At 40.5% G+C, this 21,274-nt stretch overlaps 1 protein-coding gene across 11 annotated transcripts in view; it reads right to left on the bottom strand.

The window, feature by feature from the left end:
* Nucleotides 1-21,274, bottom strand: part of PALM2AKAP2 (PALM2 and AKAP2 fusion) — a 246,313-nt gene that overhangs the window by 67,221 nt on the left and 157,818 nt on the right. Inside the window, exon 1 of one of the 11 annotated variants that reach the window (XM_085213925.1) lies at nt 21,000-21,230. The exons of the other annotated variants lie outside the window; for them this stretch is intronic. The gene's annotated coding sequence lies outside the window, so the exon portion shown is untranslated. Of the gene's footprint in view, nt 1-20,999; nt 21,231-21,274 lie in introns of those variants that run through there. 11 annotated transcript variants of the gene reach the window in all.

The following is a 21,274-nucleotide window of genomic DNA, read 5'->3' as shown; positions in this document are numbered from 1 at the left end:
GAAGACAAAATATACATGACAAAACTTGTGCTGAAAGCACTTCAGCAGCAGTTTCTGCCTCTAAAAGGTGCAGAATACTGTATTTTAACAAGGCTTTCCACCTGGATTGAATAGAACAGAGATCATGCACAGGAATTATCTGGGAAGCCTGTCTGATTGCCTAATATAGTGACAACCTTTTGTTGCTAAATTCTGATCCATGAGAACACTGACCATCATCTCCAGTGCATGTTCACATCTGTCCCACAGTCAGGTTGGCCTTGTATTCTATGTATACATGGATCAGGATCATCATGATTTGGCCTGTTTGAGAGATACTTGCAACCGCAAGATACACAAGAATTTTTCATGAAAATATCTAGGCTTTCTTTCATTCCAGACTGGCTCTGCAGGATTTTTCACAGTTCCTGGTTTATGGTCACGATGCCCTCAAGAGGCTCTCCACATTGCAGTGAAGGCTTCACAGATGCTACAGGATATGTATACCTTAGTTTTCTTAAGAGACCTGAGATGTTTCAGATGCCAAACCTCAGCTCTTCTAAGCCTGGCATGAATAGCCTGTGCATCACTTTTTTTGGAGTCTCCTAGAGGCTGTTTGGTTGCGGGGTGGGAACAACCACGCTTTGTCTCACTCTCTGCAAGTGCTGAGAAACACTGAGAGACCTGCATACAGTCTACCTGCAATAAGAAGATCTGCCATCACCACCAGTAACATTTCTTGCTCAGATCAGACTCTGTAGTAGATGGTGTTGGATTAATTATAGCAATATATAATTATAGAAGCATTCCAAATGGACCAAACAAGAATTCTTCCTGCTGCAACTTATTTTCTGTATGTTTCTCTAAACTCCAATCAAGTCATTAGCCGCAGAACAGAGAGAGGCTGATGAAAACTAGTAACTCATATAGGATTTCCATCACACAATACACAGTGCTGTGCAAATATGCTAACATGAGAGTTGCTATCTCTTGATTTCTAAGAACAGGTTAACTTCTTCTAAGGACTGACTGGCAATGTGGTGAAGAGAGATAAATTAGATTACTAAGGCTTCTTGCAGTATACAGAGTACTCGAAGTACTGATTTGAGAGCACAATCTAACTATTCTCCAAAACACAAGTGGCATCTGGTTTACAATTTTTCGTTATTCCTACTGAACTGAAAGTGGAAGTTTTGTTTTTACATGGATTTCAGCTTCTAAAAATCAAAATGAAGTATCTCTAATCTTGTTTTCTCCTTATCCAAAACTACTTACATTCATGAAGTTCAGACGGACATCATTTATTTTTACCTATTTTACTATCAAATACAAAGATTATTCCTTGAATAGGGTGCTACTATGCAAGAATGCCAGACTGCGAAACACTGTGAATCACTTTTGCCTGAGCCCAGAAGAAAACAGGCATTTAAGATAAGCGTTTCCAGATTTATTTAATTTGTAACTAGTAAAATGACAGTGTTCCAGAAAATACGCATTTTCTAAGTACTAACTTCTATGTAAAAAATAAAAAGAAAAAAGATGGCAAGCTGTGCAGGAAGAGGACAAATTGTTTTGTGTTTGGACAATACAAAACATATTTCTTTGACCCTAACAAAAACATAGTAGAGTTTCCTCTGACAGGTTTTATCTTGCATTTTCCCATATATCTAAGCTGGTTGTTTCTCTTTTATCTAACCAAATTTTTTTTGGGGGGGGGGGTGAGGAGGGGGGTGGGGTGGGGGAGCTTAGAGTAGGCCTTATTTTGGGAATGATAGCCAAACAATTTAAGGGTAATGCACACCACAAAGACACACAGTATGACAGCCTGAGAAATGCAGCAGCTGACATTCTGGTCACAGTGACATTAACAAGGTGTTTAGCACTGATACAACCAGGATGAGCACTTCTGCTGGTATTTGAGGTGGCACAGCAGATCACACACATGAGTTCATATGCAAGAAAATTGAGGACAGGTTCCTCAGGCCTGTTTTGTGCTATATTCCTCTTCAGAAATAAATGAAAATATCGTATTTTCAGGGGAGAAAATAACAAAAGCAACCAACTTTGCATCTGACTGTGCAGTTCCATGGCATGGGATCTCACCAAAGCAAACACAGGGAGCTGGCATACGGCTTGGGTTTGCCTCTCTAAGACGCTATTCTGAGCAGCTATGCCAGATACAGCATTTTGCTTTTAAAACCTCTTTCTAAGCACTGGATGTTGAAGTTCCCATTCCCACACTTGGAAGAACATATACCTAAGTCTAGGGAGGGAGAAATAGGGTTCAGGATTGGAACAGACCTGCATTAAGTTTAGGAGTGAAAAATATATTCTCCTTAATAGCAAAGATCATTAGTTTTAATTTTATTTTCTTCCCTCATCAACCACTACATCTACTGTTCCAGCTATATATAGCAGCCTTTATTTCTTGCACAAAAAGCACATAAAGATGGAGAAATGTCTCCCTCGGTCATAGACGTTTTTAGAGCAGGACTGTTCTATCATTGTGTCTTTTTGATAATCCTCAAATCTTTTTCTTGCAGCTCTGTTAATGGAACAACATCCCATTTGTATGAGGACAGTTTTCAACAAAAGCAGGATCTGCCCTCTGGGATTCATATGCTCTCGCTTTAATTAAAAAGAAATCCCATTAAAACCTTCCACTGCCACAAGTGAATCAAATTAATTAAAAAAAAAAAAAAGATGGGAAAAAAAAAAAAAAAACTATTTTCAGAAGGAAACAATTGCAGCTTAAGTCTGTACACTTTTAAAAGTGTGAATTAAAACCTAGGACTTGGTGGTATTTTCCTCAGGTCTGAGGAAATCCACTGAAATGGTGCAGCAGTGAGCAGTGCTGAGACCACTCAATGCAGCCCCAGGAAAGAAACATTGCCTACTCCTAGGTCCAATCCACTCCAAACTGCACACATGCTAATGACGGACATAAAATTTTTACTTCTGAGGCAGAAACTGTTTAAATATTTACTTCCTTAAAAAAAAAAAAAAAAAAAAAAAAAAAAGCCCAGAAGCAGAATAGAATTGCTCCTTAGATGTGGAATCACATCTGGGACATGTTTGTTCCAAAGCTTTCAATACCTGCCATAGCAGGATGTGTTAGCCCTCAACCTCCTACTGTTGAGAATGGGTTTGACCCTACTGTGGCTGTTGAACGGCACATGGGTGTGCAGTGGGATGAGGTGAATGGTGGCAGAAGCCTGGACATCAGTGACATTCCCACTGTCTGCGCTGACTGCCGGGCCTTCCCTTCAAGCCCAGGAGACTGCAGGCTTACAAAGCATAGATGGCCAGGGCCTGCTGGCTAGACCACACAGTGGGGTCAGGGACTGGAATAATAAGAGTACTGTACACACTGAAAATCACCAGTTTTGAAAAAGCGTCCCATGGCTGGGTCAGTCCTGCAAACCTGTGTGCACATGTATGAGCTGCCTGGACTTGCTATGAGTCCTCCCAGGGCCTAGAAGAAATGGAGAGCACAGGCCATCCCCAGGGAGGACACGGGCTTCATGCTTGGGCCACCCCACCCCTGTCCAGCAGCAGTCAGGGATATGGGAGTAGGTTCACAGGGCCCATGTCACAGCAAGGAGGGAAGAGTCCTCTTTTTGGATTGGGGGGAAACCTTGGATGGATACAGGCGTGTATGGATGGGGCTTCAGCCCCTCAGCTGTTACTGCCCTGAACATTCCTTCTGCTGTGCTGCTGAACAAGATATTAACTTAATTAAGCAATGCCTTGACATCCATATCTTCAGAGCAGAACATGATATTAACTTAATTAAGCAGTAAATTACTACAGCAGATGAAAGCTCCAACAGCTGTCCATGCTCAGTTGCACTACCATGCAGATGAACAAGCTCCCCCCTAACTTTTGGCATGGAGGAGAGAGGACATAGGAAGGGTGGGGACTGTAGGAGTAACCTCTTCCTTTGGGAGTGCTAAGTCACTATTTGTACATGAGAGATGAGAAACTCTGTCAGTGGTCTCTAAGCTGCTCCCAGATATTACCTGCTCAATTGTCACTCATTTATGTTTCCATTTAAATCCCATTTAAAACTGTCGCATACCATAACCACAGCTGCATCTCTTCCTGCTCTACCTAGGTAGCCCAAGTTTTGCCAGCCAGTCCCACTTTCAAATGTCAGTGACCTGCTCCAGCAAGGTCTCAGGAGCAACCACTCTGACCAATTTAGCTGTCCCTTTTCCAGTTGTTATTTCTATACTCATATATAGTTTCAGTACACACTACCAATGCCAGACTTCCTGCAAGCAGTCTAGGTGACTTCCAGGGTTTCCTTGGGCACCACAGGTACCATCCTCGGAAAGCTGAGCACACAGAGGGAGATTAAAAAAAAACAACCCCACCATCGAATAGCTACATGGAGAATGATCTCATGATAAGAAAAAGTCAACTAGGGAAGGGTGCTACCTCTGATTCTTTTCTTGGTTAAACATGAAGTACTCTTCAGATCAGACAGAGATCTCAAAGACTCCTCGTTACAACAGTCTCATCTGCAAGCTTGCCAGCTGTCCTTATTTTCAAACAACAATTGTTACGCCTCTCTTCCAAAACCTATGTGAGCTACTGTCCCTTAATATACCACTGAAAATAAACAAGTAGTGGCAATAAGCCTAAGTGTCAAGCCACTGTGGATAACAGTGGGCTGTAGACCTCTCACTCCACTTTTCCATGCAGTCAGAAACTTCAGCATTCTAGGAAAGCTCCCATAAACTTGGAAAAAGTCATAAAATATGGATGGCCCACTCTCACCTTCCACGGCATATCTATTTCAGCATCCCAATTCCTGAACATATTCATGTTTTAAATCTAAAGTGACACTAGAATTTAGGACACACAATCCTATTTACCTTGTTCTGGGAGGACAGTGTTTTTCTTCATGGATCAACACTACTATAGCACTATTCCTGACATAACAGGACACTTAGGTGAGATCTACTCCTGCCAGACAGAACTGTTCATGAGATTGAGGTGTCAGGGCTGGATACCAGTGGGATCATGGCACTGCAATCAATGGAGGAGCTTGGCCCAAAGAACCCTTATTGTAAATGGTGAGGGTTCCTATCTGCTCTGCAAGATCTAGAGCATGCTCTGAGGAAGAAAAAAAGTATTTGTACATTTGCAGAACACATCAACACAAAGCACTCCTGGTCATTTTCAGAGTGCTAGCTCCTTTCACAGTATGTCTGAGCCCTCTCCTTTCTGAGTTTTTTGTAAGAGAGACAGAGATGAAAGCAGAGAGGGTCTGTTCATGCTTACCAGAAGATACAATTGGAATCCTGCAGAAGAAGGATTATCACTTATTAACAGATTAGGAGACACGTATGATCATTTCTGTAGAGAATGTGGATGGATTACAGATCATCTGTTGATCTGTTTCAGTCTGGTAGTACGTGAGCATTTTTTATATGTGCAGAGCTCAGATCAGCATGCTAAGTCTGCATTCCCTGGCTGCTTTGTTCTCCACAGCCATGTAGCTCATCTGGGGTGGATGACTGTCCCTCCCACCCTCTGCAAGTCATTTTCCATTGCTTTGAGCTATCCCTCCATTGTTTGAAATGGAAAACAGTGCTTGGGGGAGACTGTGAGCTTCAATCCTAAGGATTAAAACTTGGCCCGTGTTGGACCTGAGAGATAAGTCTGTAAAGTGCATAAAAGCACAGCATAAGGAAGAACAGCCTCAGCCACTTCTTTATTTTTTGCCTTCCCCAGATGAAGATCCAACAACTGTAAAACACATTTTGAGAACAGCTGTTAAAAACCCACTGCTCTCTTTCCAAATGTTGACTTGAGCAAGAAGGTGTTTCTATTCTGCTAATGTTTTTCTTTAGATTTTCTGCTTTGTTCATATCCACCACAACACTATTTCAGCGATGTTCCAGTTTTAGAGCAGGTTGTAACTGGTGAGTTAAATCAGACCGAAAGACCTCAGGCAGCTTGCCACAGCCATGCTAATTAGTTGGCTGAGCAAGGAGCAGGTTAGCTTTATCGCAACAGTTACAGTTTTAAATTCTACTGACACCAAAAAGGCTAACATTCAAAGCTCAAGAGCATATAAGGTAAAAAACTAGTGTGTAAAACGAGCAGCAGAAGACAATCCACTGATCTCAGTGACTCCAACTTTACAGTGATCAGACAAAGTCAGGCTTTTATTACAAATGGATTCTGACCAAGACACTCCTTACCAAGTAGACTAGGGAGAATAATTTGAAATTCAAGCGAACGCAAACTTAGATCTGATTTCAAGGAGAATTTCCACATGGAAAAAATGTGAAGAACTGGTGAGTAATGGATATATCAAGGACTAGTTAGGTTCCAAGCTGGAAAATGTATGCATGACAGCAGTGAAATTTCCAAACCATAGAAGATTAAGCCTAATTGGATTTGAAACTACTAAAAAGGAACCTTAAGTTTCAAGGTAAACAAAACCATATTTGCATAGAATCCTCTCTATCATAGCATAATTTCCCTAAGCATGATTACTGCTGAAGTTACAAAATGAGCCCTTACTGATTCAAACTTGTGTCATTCACTGCTGCACCCTGGGATTTTCAATCACTTTTGTGCAAGGCTGCCCCATATATTTTCCATTTAGCTTCTGTTGACAGATGCCAACATAGAAGATTTTTTTTCTTCGCGTTTTCAATACTGCCCCAGTTATGCATCACTAGGGAAATTTCAAAAATTTCCCAGTAAGCTGTTTTAACTGAATAAAAAATAGTGAGGGTCATATGACACAACATAATATCCTAGCTTTAAATTCTTCCTATAAATCTGATTAGTCATATCTTCTGACCCAGAACACCGACAGATTGCTCAAAAGCAGCAGTGGAGTGGCCTTAATCAGATTTTAGACCAAGCTGCCTCTCTCTTTTTCTCTCTCCCTCTGCTTCTAATTTCAGCTTCTTATCTTAAATCAGTCATGCCATCTGAAAGGGAATGGCAATTATGAATGCTACTTGGAAAGTAATGGCTCCTATCTTATCATGTTGGCCCATGATGCCAGGATGCGAGTGGGATGGCAGACAGTTTGAACCTTCCTGCCATTATCCTGTTGCATGTAGTTGCTGTGTGACAGATGGCAGCAGAGGGGCAGTCTGACATGGAAGTGCAGATGAAGGAAAGGTGTGTCACTGAACTCCTCAACGAGGAAAAAATGGCACCCACTGACTTTCATTGACACTTGCTGAACATTTATGGAGACCAACGAGTGGAAATGAGCACAATGAAGCGGTGGGTGGTGCATTTCACGGCAACACGAAAGACAAACCACATTCCAGACAGCTATGCACATCTGTCACAGCACAGAACATAGAGCATCTTGATCAAATCATCTATACGAATCAGCAGATTATGATAAGGGAATGGTGTAGGAGATGAATATTGGCTTCAATGTGTTGGAAGCAATAGTGGCAGTGTTTGAATATTGAAAAGTTTGCACCAAGTAGATCCCACAAATGTTCACACAGGAACAGAAAGAATTCCACATTCCAATTTGTCAGGACCTACTGTAATATGAGGCTGAAGGTGACAGTTTCCTGGATTGCATCATTAACAGTGATGAGACGTGGTGTCACCACTACAAGCTGAAGTTAAAACACATGAATTCCCCACTGAAGAAGTTCAAGGCTCAGCCCTCAGCATGTAAATCGATGAGTCTTTTTGGATAGAAAAGAGGTGATCCTTCCAGATTTCCTGGAATCCAGACAAATCATCAACTCTGCTACATCACGACACCTGACGCTTGGTGTCAGGCCAGAGAAGAAGACAACCTTTACATCTCAGCATGGTGACACCAGGTGCCCTACGAGTTTGAAGACCGTAGAACATTATCAATCTTGGCTGGACTGACCTACAAAACCCACTGTGTAGCCTGGATTTGGCATCTTCTGACTTCCATTTGTTCAGGCCAACGAAAGATGGACTGTGTGGGCAACGTTTTCTTAGCAATGACCCCATCAGAGCAGCTGTGAGACAGTGGATCACCTTCACTGGTGCAGATTATGACAAGCATGGCATGCAGGCTCTTGTTCACTGCTGGTAAAAATGCATAGCTTAATGTTGGAGACCATGTTGCAAAATGTCTTGTAGTTGCGAATTTGCTCTATGAAACTGTGTTATTAAGCTCTTTGTATCTGTTGAAGTTTCTATGGAAATAAATAGGAAGTATTACCTTAAAAGCGACCTACATAAATCCAAATCTATCTCAAATCACTGGAAAACTTTCTGCTGGCTTCAGTGTTTCTGTACAGCCTCTGCTGCCTGGCAAGAGTGCTGGAAGCCTTTCACAAACATGACGTAGCATACAAACAGTCTAATAGGCAGCTCTTTACTTAGTAAGAAAGAGGCTTGAAGAATACACTGAAATGGGCACTAAGTCAAGAAAGCTATAAATGTTCTAATGAGACATTCAGTATGCACACATCTTTCCAATCGTGTGTTCAAGACCAAGAGTACTGGTGTGTGTGACACATACACAGAGAAGCCTTCAATCACATACATCTGCACCTTTTCAATTAAAAAAAAAGTGTCTGCATGAAACAGCAGACAAGAATGAAAACAGCTGCGTGGAAAGAGACACATCAACATGGAAACTTCTCCACAAATCTGCTTGATGTGGTCAGCTTTGAGGAGATGATAAGTTGATGCAGAAGCCAAATGTTGGAGAAGGAGTTAGAAGCCATTCATATCTGGAAAGGAATGAGCTGTTCTCATTTTGGGAGTGTTAGACTCTAACTAGGAAACTAAGAGGAAATTTATTTTGGAACTAAGTAAGCCCATACTCTCTTCCTGCAGAACCCTTTGCAAATTATTCCGGCTAAATCTCTGATTAAGCCTTGAAATCCTCATGCTTCTGTACTGAGTCTATTTTAATCTATGTATCAATGCACTTGAATAAAATAACTAAAATACACTGATTTTGAGACTATATCACATCTAACTTTTGTTTTTACTTGTATACATCCATAGTTTTGCAGGAGATAGGCGGTGTTTTACAATGCCTATACTAAAACCAGTGCATTGAACTTAATCCACCATATTCCTTTAATCTCCACTTCAGGAGATGAAAGCAACTGGTATGCTTTAGGCAACAGGCATGCTTTAGGAAAGCCCTAAGAGCTAAGTACAAGGTCTTCTTAAGTTATCGTGATCCCATATGCCTCTGGACAGGCTATTGCAGATCTGAAAACTTCCCCTGCCAATCCAGAGCACAGCATAAAGCCATGAATTTTCATTTTGCTTTGATTATCACCACACATTGCAACTAAGCCACAGCCCAGAGTAACAAATTGCAGGCGCTTTGCACCAGCCTATGCTATCATCTTTGCATCTTTCATGTCAATCCAAAAGTCGGTGAGCATGCAGGTGACTCTTGCCTCATTGCTCAACTGCAGCTGTGGCACACAGGGCATTCCCAGTGCTTCCCCACCCATGTCAACTGGGGCTGTATGATTCAAGCCAGTAATTAAGAGTACAAAACAATTATTCTTCCTGACATCATCCCAGCCTCAGACCGTGAGAGCTTCCTCTCACTTTGTCTCTGCCTCACTGTTTCCTCCAACTACTTCCTAGACCCCACCGTATGACAATTCCAGGGTGGAGCAGCTCGAGCCCAGAACCACCACTAAACACTGCATGATTCAAACTATTAATATCTGTTCCACCTGCGGATAAGGAATACCCATTTTAAGCAATGCAGAAGGCTGGGTGCCTTATTGTCACCAGCAATACACCTGATTCAGTGCTGGTGCAAAGGAAAAAGTTGGCTGTGGCCTCTGAAAGCTCCTCTTAACTTCTCTGACTAATTGTGCAGGCACGCACAGTTATGATTCCATACTTGACTTTTAGAAGTATGTCTGTGACAGTGAGAGCTAACCTAATAAGCTGAAATTAAAAACATGCCCCACATCTTAACTCCTTCTTCTCTTCACCCATTGTAGAAGAGCTGACCTGCAGTCTATCATCAAATCAAGACCTGTAGAAACCTTAGCTTGTCAACCATAAACATTGAAAAAACATTTTCGGTTTGAATTATACTAGAGCTGGCACCGAAAAAGGCAAGGTGATGGTATTCCTTTCTGGGACTCTGTAGCCCTGTGAGTCTATGGGTAGCAATCCTGTTTACTGATAAACAAGCCCCATCCACTTTCTTTACTCTCCCTTTAGACTATTTTTTGGGACAGAAACTATCAGTTATAACTAGTTTATAAAACTACTAAAATCCCATTTCCAATCTTAATTAGGGATGTTGCAGTGAACTACCCAGAGCAGCATTAACCTACTGCTTATGTTGCACACAAGTTATAACAGGAAGCTAGACCATCAGGGAAATGAATTAAAGAAAATTCTGGATTTGAGAGAACTATCAGAGCAAGAGCTTGGGATCTGCATTCCTGCAGCAGCTTGTTTCTGTGGGAAATCCTGAAGGGACCAATGAAAACAGGAAAAGGTGGGATGGTGGGCCTACTCATAGTCTGATAAAGTAAAATAAATGCATGGAGCATCGCAGGATTCAGTCCCCACAGTGAGTGTGTGCTTCAAAATAAACTAAAAAAAGGCTAGAGTTAAACTTGAAATTAGGCATCTTGTCTGATAAATATAGAAACTGAATATACCCCACCCCCAGCACCCTTGAGGAAAACTTTCCCACTTCTCCAATGGGAGCTAGATAGGACCAAGAATGAATAATTTACATCAGAAGCCAGTGATGCTTCACTTGATTAGGATGCCTCTAATGAAAAGCCAGAATGCTGTATATGTAATTGCTCCTGATTGACACAATCAAATCATAGCCATTCTCCTGAGAAAAAACCTGACTGTATGCTGAGCAGCGTCAGTATTTTCACAGAGAAAAATCTGTTATCTGTTGAAACAGTTATCAAACTGCTTCATACGCAGCACCATAAAAAAATTCATTTTCACCATATGATAAAATTAGAGAATGGAATCTCTGAGTCTTTGGAAGAGTATGCCTTTTTTATTAATGCAACCAAATCAACTATGCTTTAAATTAAAAGGAAGGAAAAAAAAAAAATTAAAAAACATCAGTGAATTGAATGGAATCACTCAAACCTTCAGAGTGACAGTTGTGTCTTTAAAAATTTTCAATAAAATCACACAATAATATCCTGAGGAAAACCAAAGCCTTGGTAATTTTTTCCTTCTCAGCAATATCAGTTTACAGCTCAACAACACAACACAAGGGTGGAGGAGGAAATTCCTTTATTCTCACCTTCCCCCTCCCCCCCAAAATAAAAAAAAAGTTCCTTTCAACAAGCTGTAATACAATGAATTTGTCATCAATTGTTTATAGGAAAAAAAATCCACATTTTCTCCTTCTATGCAACGAGTTTGATCTCAGCAGGTTGACTTAATTTTATAAAGAAGGGAAAAAAGCTACATACATACAAAATGACAGGCAAGAACCATGTCAATGCCCAAGATCAATAAGCCTACACAATGCTCAATAAATTTATAAACACAGGACCATTTGGCCTTGAAATGGAGAAAAAAAGGCGTATACACCCTCACCAAATAGCATTAACAAAAGCAGAGAGCAGCAAGTGCTTATTCCATTCTGTCAGGTGGCAAATTTACCACTGCACAGAGGAAGAAAATAAAAGCACACTGGCAGCATTTCCACTACAAGACTGGACTAACAGGCATTCCTAATTATCTTTTAAGTCTGGGTTGTTAAAGGGTGCTGTGAATAAACGACGAGGCTTGCAGAAACAATACTGCAGCATGAAAGAGGAAGAATTTAACAACAAAAATGAAATCCTTACTCTTACTAATTCCCTTTAAGAGATTTTTTCTGGTGAAAGGTTTCGAGCTACAGCAGATGCTGATGACTTTCTGATGTTGCTTGTTTTGGTAACTTCTGCTGAAGATGAAAAAGCCAACTGCTGCAAGATCAGCCTGGAAAGCTCTGAGCAGTAACTCACAGCTGTCTGAGAGAAAGTAACACTCCAGAAAGAAATGGAAAGGCACGGACACACTGTGCTTTATGGCTTTTTATACATATCATTTACATTAACCACTACAGATACCAAGACCAGAGCATCTCCTGATGTTTCCCTCCCTAGAGACAGGGGACTGGTCCTGTTTTAACATTTCTACATGGAAGCAGTGCTGTGGAAGAGATCGTGAGTAAGATCAGGCTTTTAATGTCTCCTTATGGCTTCATGTTCTGAATGTTATCTATGTTACATTATTTATAAATATCTGATATTGAAAATCCAGATACAAAGCAAAAGAACTTGCCTGATGACTGCATTCCATTCTTTCGTAGATGCAGTAATAGCTTAGGAGCAAAAATGCAGTTCAGTTAAGCTATTCTAAGGCGAAGCTGGAATAATTCTGTGGTGAATCAGACCAAACCATTGACACGTTGACATGGATCAAAATACTTTTCTCTGCCACATCACCGTATCTGTAGTTCCCCAGCAGTCAGGGCTGTTACTGACATTCAGCTGCAGCTGGTAGCAGAACTTGGAGCAACTAATATGAAAAACCCTATTCTGCCGTAGTAACAGAAAGCCAATTTCCCCTTCATTTTTAAAGCAGATTGAGCTATTAAATACATCTTAGTTTTTGTTGTTTTAAAATCTTTCAGATTTTAACTTTAACAGATTACAATTTTAAGTTGTGATGGATGGAAAGACAGAATAACTTTCTCATGGATTCCTTGACTGCTCTTCTCACATCCTGTGTTTATCCTCTTCTACACGTGGCTTAGGTGAACAAGAAACCTCTACCATTAAGTTAAAACAATCAAAGCACTTCCCTGAAAGAAAACAGTCAACTTTCCTCTCAGCTTCACATAAATCATACAATGACCAGAGCTGGGATGAACTTCAGATTTGTACACTTTACTCCTGTTAAGGCCTCTGACACCCTGTGAATACTTCAAAGGGAAACTCATAAAACTTAAAGAAGAAAAGGACTGAGATTCTGCAAGACAAGAAACACCTTAAAGATGGTGGGATGGGACAATGACCCGCAGAACAAGGAATGGGGGATATTCACCAGCAGAAAGGAAATGGGAGCCACTGCCGGGTGGCTGAGAATGGAAATACGCTGCTCCAAGAGCTGCTGGTGCTCTTTGCCTCCAGTTGAGCAGAGACACACACCAACACAATTGCCCTACCCAAGATGACTGTTCCAGTCCACAGAGAAGAGTTGAGAGCTCTGGTTGATGCTGTTACTTCCATCTCTGCACCTCCTCTTGTGAACCTTCCCATTACAGCAAATCCACATCAATAAACCCAAAAAACAAATTCTGGCATCACTGTCAGGAACTGGAAGAAACAGTGAGGAAGATTAATAGCATGTTTATCTATTCATCTGTGTTTGTCAGCAGAGTGAAAAATCACAGGATCTTCTCTTGCCAAACCATCTTTACTGACATTACTGAAAGGTTGGGTTTCAGGTTTGAAATATTTGGCTTTTGTGGGAGGGGTGGCTTTTATGAGAGCTTTTCGTTGAATAGTATAAACCTAAACATCTGAAAAACAAAAACAACAAAGGCTCCAGAGAGGTTATTCTTTCAGACTCTTCAGATCTTTACAATACACTTGAAATCTAAATGTTTTTACTAGTTTTTTCTCTTCAGATCAGGAAATGATCTGAAACTTTAAAGATTCAGAAAAAAAAAAAAAAAAAAGAGAGCAAGCCAAAACTTGTTGTTAAGTTTCTCTTTAGTTTAACAGATTTTATTCATTTTTTAGGGCTTCTTGTAAGCTGAAGATAAGCAAAATTTGCTCTTAGTTTCTTTAAGAAGGCATTTATTCTTTTACTGTGGAAAAATGTGCACCATCACCAGCAAGCCCTATATGAAACCCACAGAATAAAGTAAACAGGCTAAGTGAAGTATTAGAAGCAATGAAGAGAAGCTGCTGTTCTTTGTTCCTTGATACGTAGCCATATCCATTGCTAACAGAGTCCAGGGAAGCACCACAATTAGTCCCTGAATTCACAGATAACTAGACTATTTCATCCTGAACTACAAAGTCCAGTTTTCAGACCTGGTAATCCCTACTGCCACTTTGCACTCCCACTTCCAGTCATCCACCTTATAGCCTGACACATTCATCTGACAAAGCCCTTCCCCACATGATGAGACCCTTCAGACACCACCAGACTGGTGCCTGATATGAAGCTCTCCATCAGAAGAGTTAAACTTTGAATACTCATTTTCTGTGTGAATTTTTACTCTCTGCTGCTTTTTAGCACATTATCATCCAGCAACAAAATATATGCATAATGTGTTTGATCAGCACAAATGGCTCTGTGTCAAGTCCCAAACATGAAAGGCAACAGAGCAGCACAGGCCTGTTTCCACACTGCCTAAAATATATAAGGTCCAACTTTTTGCCAGCATGACTCTCAGCAGTGAGCCTCCTCCAGTACCATAGCCCACCACTTCCCTTGGGAATGGAATTGGCACATCATAGCAAAATCATGGCACCATGCCTAACAAAATTAAGTCCTCTTGCTGTGAAAGTGGGTTGTCTTTTTTTCTTTAAAAAATTAATGTAACCTATTTCAAACTCATGTTTGCCCCAACAAGAACTGCTAGGTCTGCAGTGTCTCCTACTTCCTTTCCCCTCCTCCCTCAAAGAAATTAAACTATTCATTACATGTATCAGCTAGAAAGAAGATTTAAATGGCATGATGAATTATCCAAAGCAGCTGCACCTTGACAGATAGCTGATGCTGATGTGATGTTAGGCAAAACACACACGCGTGTGCAGGCCTTTTAGCTATGAATTCAGTCTCAGGCCATAAATTACAGAAGTCCCACTATGCATTTTTGTTACATTCCCACTAAACTGAGAGATCTCTGAAGAGCTGGTGGAGCATCTGCAGTGGTAACTCAACATTTTGGTGTCAAGATATTTGTTGTTTGCTTCCCCAGTCTGGATCAACAGCTTCACCTGTTCTGGAGGACACAAGTCCACACAGAGGAAGCGTGAGTGGGGTCTGATGTTCCACACTTTTTCTGTACAAGTGTAAAAATCTGTAGAATATCTGTTGCAGGTGAGACACTGAAGAGTCCTCTTCTCCTATGAAACTGAGATGGGTATCCAATCTGAGTCCAACCCTACAGCCCTTCAGAGACCACACTGGTGCAAGAGCTGCCCATGTATCATAAAGCTAACCTGAAGAAAAAAGGGACATGTGTTATGTCAATAGAAGTGCTTTCACCTGTAACTATTTCAGATTCTCTGACTCTGCTGATGAATGTTTCCGTTAAGACATCCTGACCACAGCTTTAAACACCATCTGGTTTCCAACTCAATGAACGCTTGTGTAAGTGATCTCCTCTCACTCTCCTTCCACTTAACTCTACTTTTCCTAGAAATGGATCTGCTTGTGTAACAAGATTTTTTTTTTCTTTTGCTCCAGATTGCACTCCAGTACCAAACATTAGAACAAAATCACACTCATCTGCGCCTGAAGGATCCCAGCTTGGTTCTCCATTCTGAAGAAACAATCCCACAGACATAGGAAGAGGCATTCTTCAAAAAATACCATGCACACAGCCCTCAACCCAAGAGATGTACATGCTAAGCAGCTTACATGAGCTGGCAGTATCCTCTCAGATGATCCTGGAAAGTTCCCTTTTTGACAGCCCACACTGTTGAGAACACAGGGTGTTGACTTGGCTTGATTTCCCTCCACAAAGCTTCTGATAGCCTACGGCCTTGACAGAAGCATGAGAACAGCCTTATTGTACCTTCCTACAGAAACAAAACAGGTTTCCAGGAGATGGTTTAACACAGTCCTACTCAACAAGTCATTGAGGAACTGTGTCCCTTGCCTAGGCCAGGAGGATACACTGACTTGCCAGAGCCAACAGGAACAGCAGACAAGAAAGGCCTGAGGGGCTCCATTTGTGGGTTTCTCAGATATCTCACGAGAAGCAGAGCAAAACAAAGACATTTTGCTATCCAATCACTTCTGCTATATAAATGAAACCCCTCAGTTATGGAGAGGCCTGGGAATGAATGAGAGGCACAAATGCCTAAGAACATTTTATTCATAGCAGAAGGAATCTGATGGTGTCCAATGAAGAAAAGTGAGAAAGAAAATCACCCCCAGGAAACCATCAGGTAATTCTGAAAGATTGGCTTACTTGCCAGTCACTCCCATCTGGCTCACCTTTAGGAATTTCTCAATGTGCACCTAACTGTTGCCAGCTCTCTAGTGACAATACCAAATGTCATTTTTTTCCATGAGGCTGGCCCTTCCTAAAAATTTCAGTTACCTGTGCTCCTTATTGATATCTCTGGATTAATGAGATGGAAAAAGGTTTTTAAGAAATTTAAGGGCTTGAACATAAATCCTGGTCAGAAATGCCAAGTAATTAAAAGATATTTTTAATTTAAAGTGAGAAGTATTCCCTAGAAATCTTTGGCAATATATATTCTGACCTGTAGTACCATGCCACCTTTGTTCTTATTAACCAACTTGACAAACACATTTTATGCAGCATGATAAATGTGACCCTGGGCCTTACAGATATATCAGTCCAGAATGCCAAACAGGCAACAAGATAGGGTAGTTGAGAGTGCCTACCAAAAACACTGTTAAAAGGCCTCATTTCAGAAACTGGCACTTCACCTGCCCATGCTGGATTCTCTTATAAAGCTAAAAGAGGAGTGAAATACCAAGAACTCCCCCAGAGTTTGGTTACTACTCTGCTTCCTCAGAGCTGCTGCTCACCCTAAGGATTCTGAGGGACTCGAGACTCAGACATGAAGAATAAGCCTGCCCTGGCAAGAAAATATGGTGAAGGAAGCTAATATGTGTTTGACATTTCTACGTTAAACAAAGTCAGGAACTGATCCAGAATCATCTAAGTGAACCTACAAATAACAGGCAATCTAAAGATAGCTATTTGAAGGACTGAGAAAACTGGGAGCTTCAAATAGGTGCAGGACATGCTTGGGCTCCAAGCGCAGGAAACAGCAGCAAACAGTAACTCTAACCAGTACAGGTACTTAGATGCTGCTCCTTAGCTCTGGCTGAATGATCAAAACATCTATTTTTAATTAAGCCTATTTCAATATCTCCACTGTTTCCACAACAGAAACATGCTGAAATGCTTTAAATAGTCTGAGCATTTTCAATATACAGAGATAAGGAAAAGACTTGAAAAGATAAAGCAATCCATCAGGCCATAACTTTGGCTGAATTTTCCTTTCCAATGATGGCAACATCACTGGAATCAGCAGGAGCAAGGAACAACAAAGGACTAGATCAATCTTTGTTTAGAAAAGAATACCACCTGCTTCACAGGACAATCTGTACATTCATATGATGTGGTATTGAGACCTGAACACCTGAACTGTTGTATTTCCTCCTGACAGTAAAACAGCTGTGTCAGAAACATCTCTTGAACAGGCAGAAACATCTGGAACTTCAAACAGTGTCACAAGCCTCTTCACCTTGTGCATACTTCAAATGTTTTGAAATCAGGTTAAGTGGCTCTGGATTTATTGATAGCAGTTCCCATGTCAACATGTAGGTTCTCAAGAGCATTGTGGCCAATATCTTTTCTTAGGATCACTCTTGGGGCAGGGTAACAGCTAATGGGGAACTCTAAAATTGGAAATAATGTGACCTATTTACAAAGAAAGATGACAGCGTAATGTTTAAAGATTTGAGACTGGCTTCACTTTGTCTTTTTTACAAAGCTACGGGAGTACTGTCATATATTCTAATAGACCAAAGCGGGAAAAGATTTGTACAAAAATTTTTGGCTCAATCCCACTTTCTTCAACAAAAATAATCTTTCGTGCTTTACTGTGAAAAAAACTCCAACCCTTATTAATAGACTTATACAAACTTAATTAGTTTGACCGTGAGGACTGGTGCTAGATGCTAATGCACATCAGCTGGTCCCTACTTCTAGCGTAATGTCTTCCCAAAACCTGCCCAAGATGAGTTATTAAAAAAGTGAAATTTGTAAAAGTGAAGAAATTTGAAAGATGGATATATGTTGTGTATTGGCAATCCTGTTAGGGAATTATTCTGAATTGGCACTACTAAACTTGTCCCAGGTTCAATGAGGCACAGAAGTAGGGTAATCCAAACATATATGCAGATAGGATCTTGTTTTTCTCTGCACTTTGGGGGAGAAAGCTGCTGCTAGAAAGCTCAGCTTGATCTTAATGTTGGCACTGCTGTCCCAAATTACAAGGCACAGGATGACTATTCAAATTCTTGGATTCATAGGATAAAAAAAATAACAGCTGTGATGTCAAGTATCAATCACTGAGAACTGCTGGGAAGGAAGGGACACGACTGCATGACCATTTGCACTTAAACCCAGGCTCAGAAAATTGTTTACTTGGTTACTGTGTTCGAGGCAGCAGTGCTTTGTATTCTTTTCTTCTATTTAAATCAGTACTACACTGACATACTGCTAATTTAAACGTGTTTTGAAATTATCCAGGCAGAAGGTTGTTCTTCTCATACGTTAGAAGCTAAAGTGCTAAACATTCTTTACTAGAAAGCCACTTTTTACTGGTAGCGCTACACCCACTACACTGTCAGAAAAGCTTTCCTGCTTCATGCACCCACTACACAGAGATGTAATACGAAGCAATGCAAAAACATGTAAGAACGGCAAACACTGTTATGTGAATTTAACTACTGACACACTGAAAGTTTTCTGCCCTTTTTCCTTATTAAAACTGAGAAAGCAGGAGAAGAAGGAAATGACAATGCCCAGAGCCACGAAAGAAATGAGTGGAATCAGCAGATTATGGAACAAAAATCCAGACTGCTTAAAGCATCTTTGTCCCTTGGACCATCCTTCATCTCTTCAGTTAGTCAAAGCTAGAAAGTAAATTCTAACACAACAGAATATGCTTTCATCGTCCAGTAGTACATAACAAAGTTTTCCCAAGTGCTAATGCAGCTTCTAAACTTACATTTCAGAGCCTTCTGAAGATATGCACATACTCTGAATAGAGTGAAGGAAACTCATTCTGTCTTAAAAGCATTATTGCTGGGTGTTATCTTGTGTTTTGTTCTGTTTTTTCTGTTACTAATAAGGGACTGAAGAAATCATTTTCTCAGCTAAAAAATACCCAGGGAAATTTCTCATCTCTGCAGCATAGTGCACAAAAGCACCATATCTAGCAAAATAATACTTGAGTCTTATTATTCCGAAGTATTTCTATCACAGTTTACTCTTTAAGTACAGTGTTACCCTCTTCTGTAAATTTCACTATCTTGTTGTCATCAAGTTAAAAAAAAAAAGTATAATGGAACTCTCACCAATTATAAACTGAAGACAATGCATTTTCTTAAAAAATTAAGGATGGCAGGACATATACTTAGAATGGATTACTGAAGATTGTTCATCGCCAAGAATAAGACCCTAATTTCTATGGCTACATCAGAATTTTAATAAGATATTCATTCTGTCACGATACCACAATACCCCTGCACTGTGAATACAATTATGTGGGAGATAAACAAAATGATGACAAAACCGAGCCTTCTATAGTACGAAATTTTGAACAAAAATTACAACATGATTTTGGTATACTATGATGTATCCTACAATAGCAACTGAAATGAGAGCTTTAGCAGTACTTATGCAAACATTGTACAGCAGCCCTGAAGATCTTCCACTGCAGAGAAGAAAGACACAATAGTTCCACTTTACAGCTGGGAAACTTCTACAGTGAGGACTGAGACATCTTTTTTCAGGAAGGAGTATAATGTGGTTTTCTGGAGTGACTGTGTGCAATGCATCATCTAAAAAACTGTACGGAGTTCAGTACTGATTTGCCATGATTCTCACCTGATCACCAAAAGCAATGCTGGAAGGGTCCTGAGATGCCACCTGAGTCAACATCTGGATTCCTGTAGTCAAATTAATGGCTACTACAGTAAGTTACCATTAGGCTAATCTAAAACATGAGATATATTAGATGACTAACTCTAGTTAGTCATCTAATATAGCTCAGAGGACTATCAGAGGAAGTTTATGTTGCCAACTCAAACTGGACACCTCATTTTTAGATTGCTGAGGTGAAAATCAGTTCTGATTAACCTACCATAGGACAAAAGCAGACTGCAAGATCTGCATTCTCAGCGCAGACCTGATCACCAAATCATTCTGCATTTCCTCATGTATCAATCTGTCCTTTGAAATATACCGTATAGCAACAGCAGTGTCCCAGATAGAAGAGAGTTCATAGAGTATGGATTTTGCACAACTCCATTTGTCTTGCCACAAATAATGAGTTTTTATTCTTTGCAAAGATGAAACAGACGGATGTGGAATGCTAATTTATCAGAGCAATGTAACCAAAGTCTTAACACTGTTTAAGCAGACATAACTTAAAATTTTGGACATGTAGAAGTAAAATACTACCATTTTGGCATACGGCTCAAAGAGAATTACATAAATTACAGAACTAACTGCATTTGCTGGCATACATTCACTGCTGATGCTATATTTCATAATTAAACTTAATTTTATAGAGCTGTACTCTACTGGTCTAGGTCAGCAGTCAATTAAAGAACAACCCTCTCCAGGCCCAATGCAACACTCCAGTAAGTAAGATTATCATCATAAATCAGCAGGCAACCTTTTTTGCCTATAGAATTTGAATGCCAGTGTTACCCATATCAGTTTTAACAGACTTGCTCTACTGTGTGCAAGCAGTAGAAATATCTTCTCCTCAATGGCTTCTGAGTCCAGAAATTCTGCTAAGGTATCTTCATTAAAATAAATAAAAAGAACTGACTGCAATCTGCAGTCAATGGGAGGCCACTTCTTCTCAAAGCGAGGAGATCCCTCCACTAGCAACCATTAATAACCCACTAACACAACCTGCTGATCATAAACAGGGAGGTAAATGGCATTTGGTTTCTCAGAAGCTGGGCTGATACCCGAAGAATGGAAATAAGAACTAGGTACTGGCTTTTTAAATGTAAACTTCATGAACAGGTACCTTGCTAACAAGTAAAGGAAACCAGACATCTCTCCCTTGGAGGTGGTCTGACAAGTTGAGGAGATCGCTGTGCCATGTGGTCTTTGCTGGGACCTGGATCTCGGTCTCCTCTCTGATCCGGTGTCACAGCTGCTGCCACCAGGCTGGTCACAGGCAAGATAAGGGGTGATGGAGTTTGTTCCGGTCAAGAGAAAGGGCAAACACTGTCCATGAGAGTACTGTTATACCCCAGAAACTGGAAATAAAGAATGGAAAGTCCTATGAAAGTAACACAA

The sequence above is a fragment of the Meleagris gallopavo genome, chromosome Z (assembly GCF_905368555.1).
Source record: "Meleagris gallopavo chromosome Z, MGAL_WU_HG_1.1, whole genome shotgun sequence".
Taxonomy (NCBI): Eukaryota; Metazoa; Chordata; class Aves; order Galliformes; family Phasianidae; genus Meleagris; species Meleagris gallopavo.
This window is presented reverse-complemented; position numbering and strand designations above follow the sequence as displayed.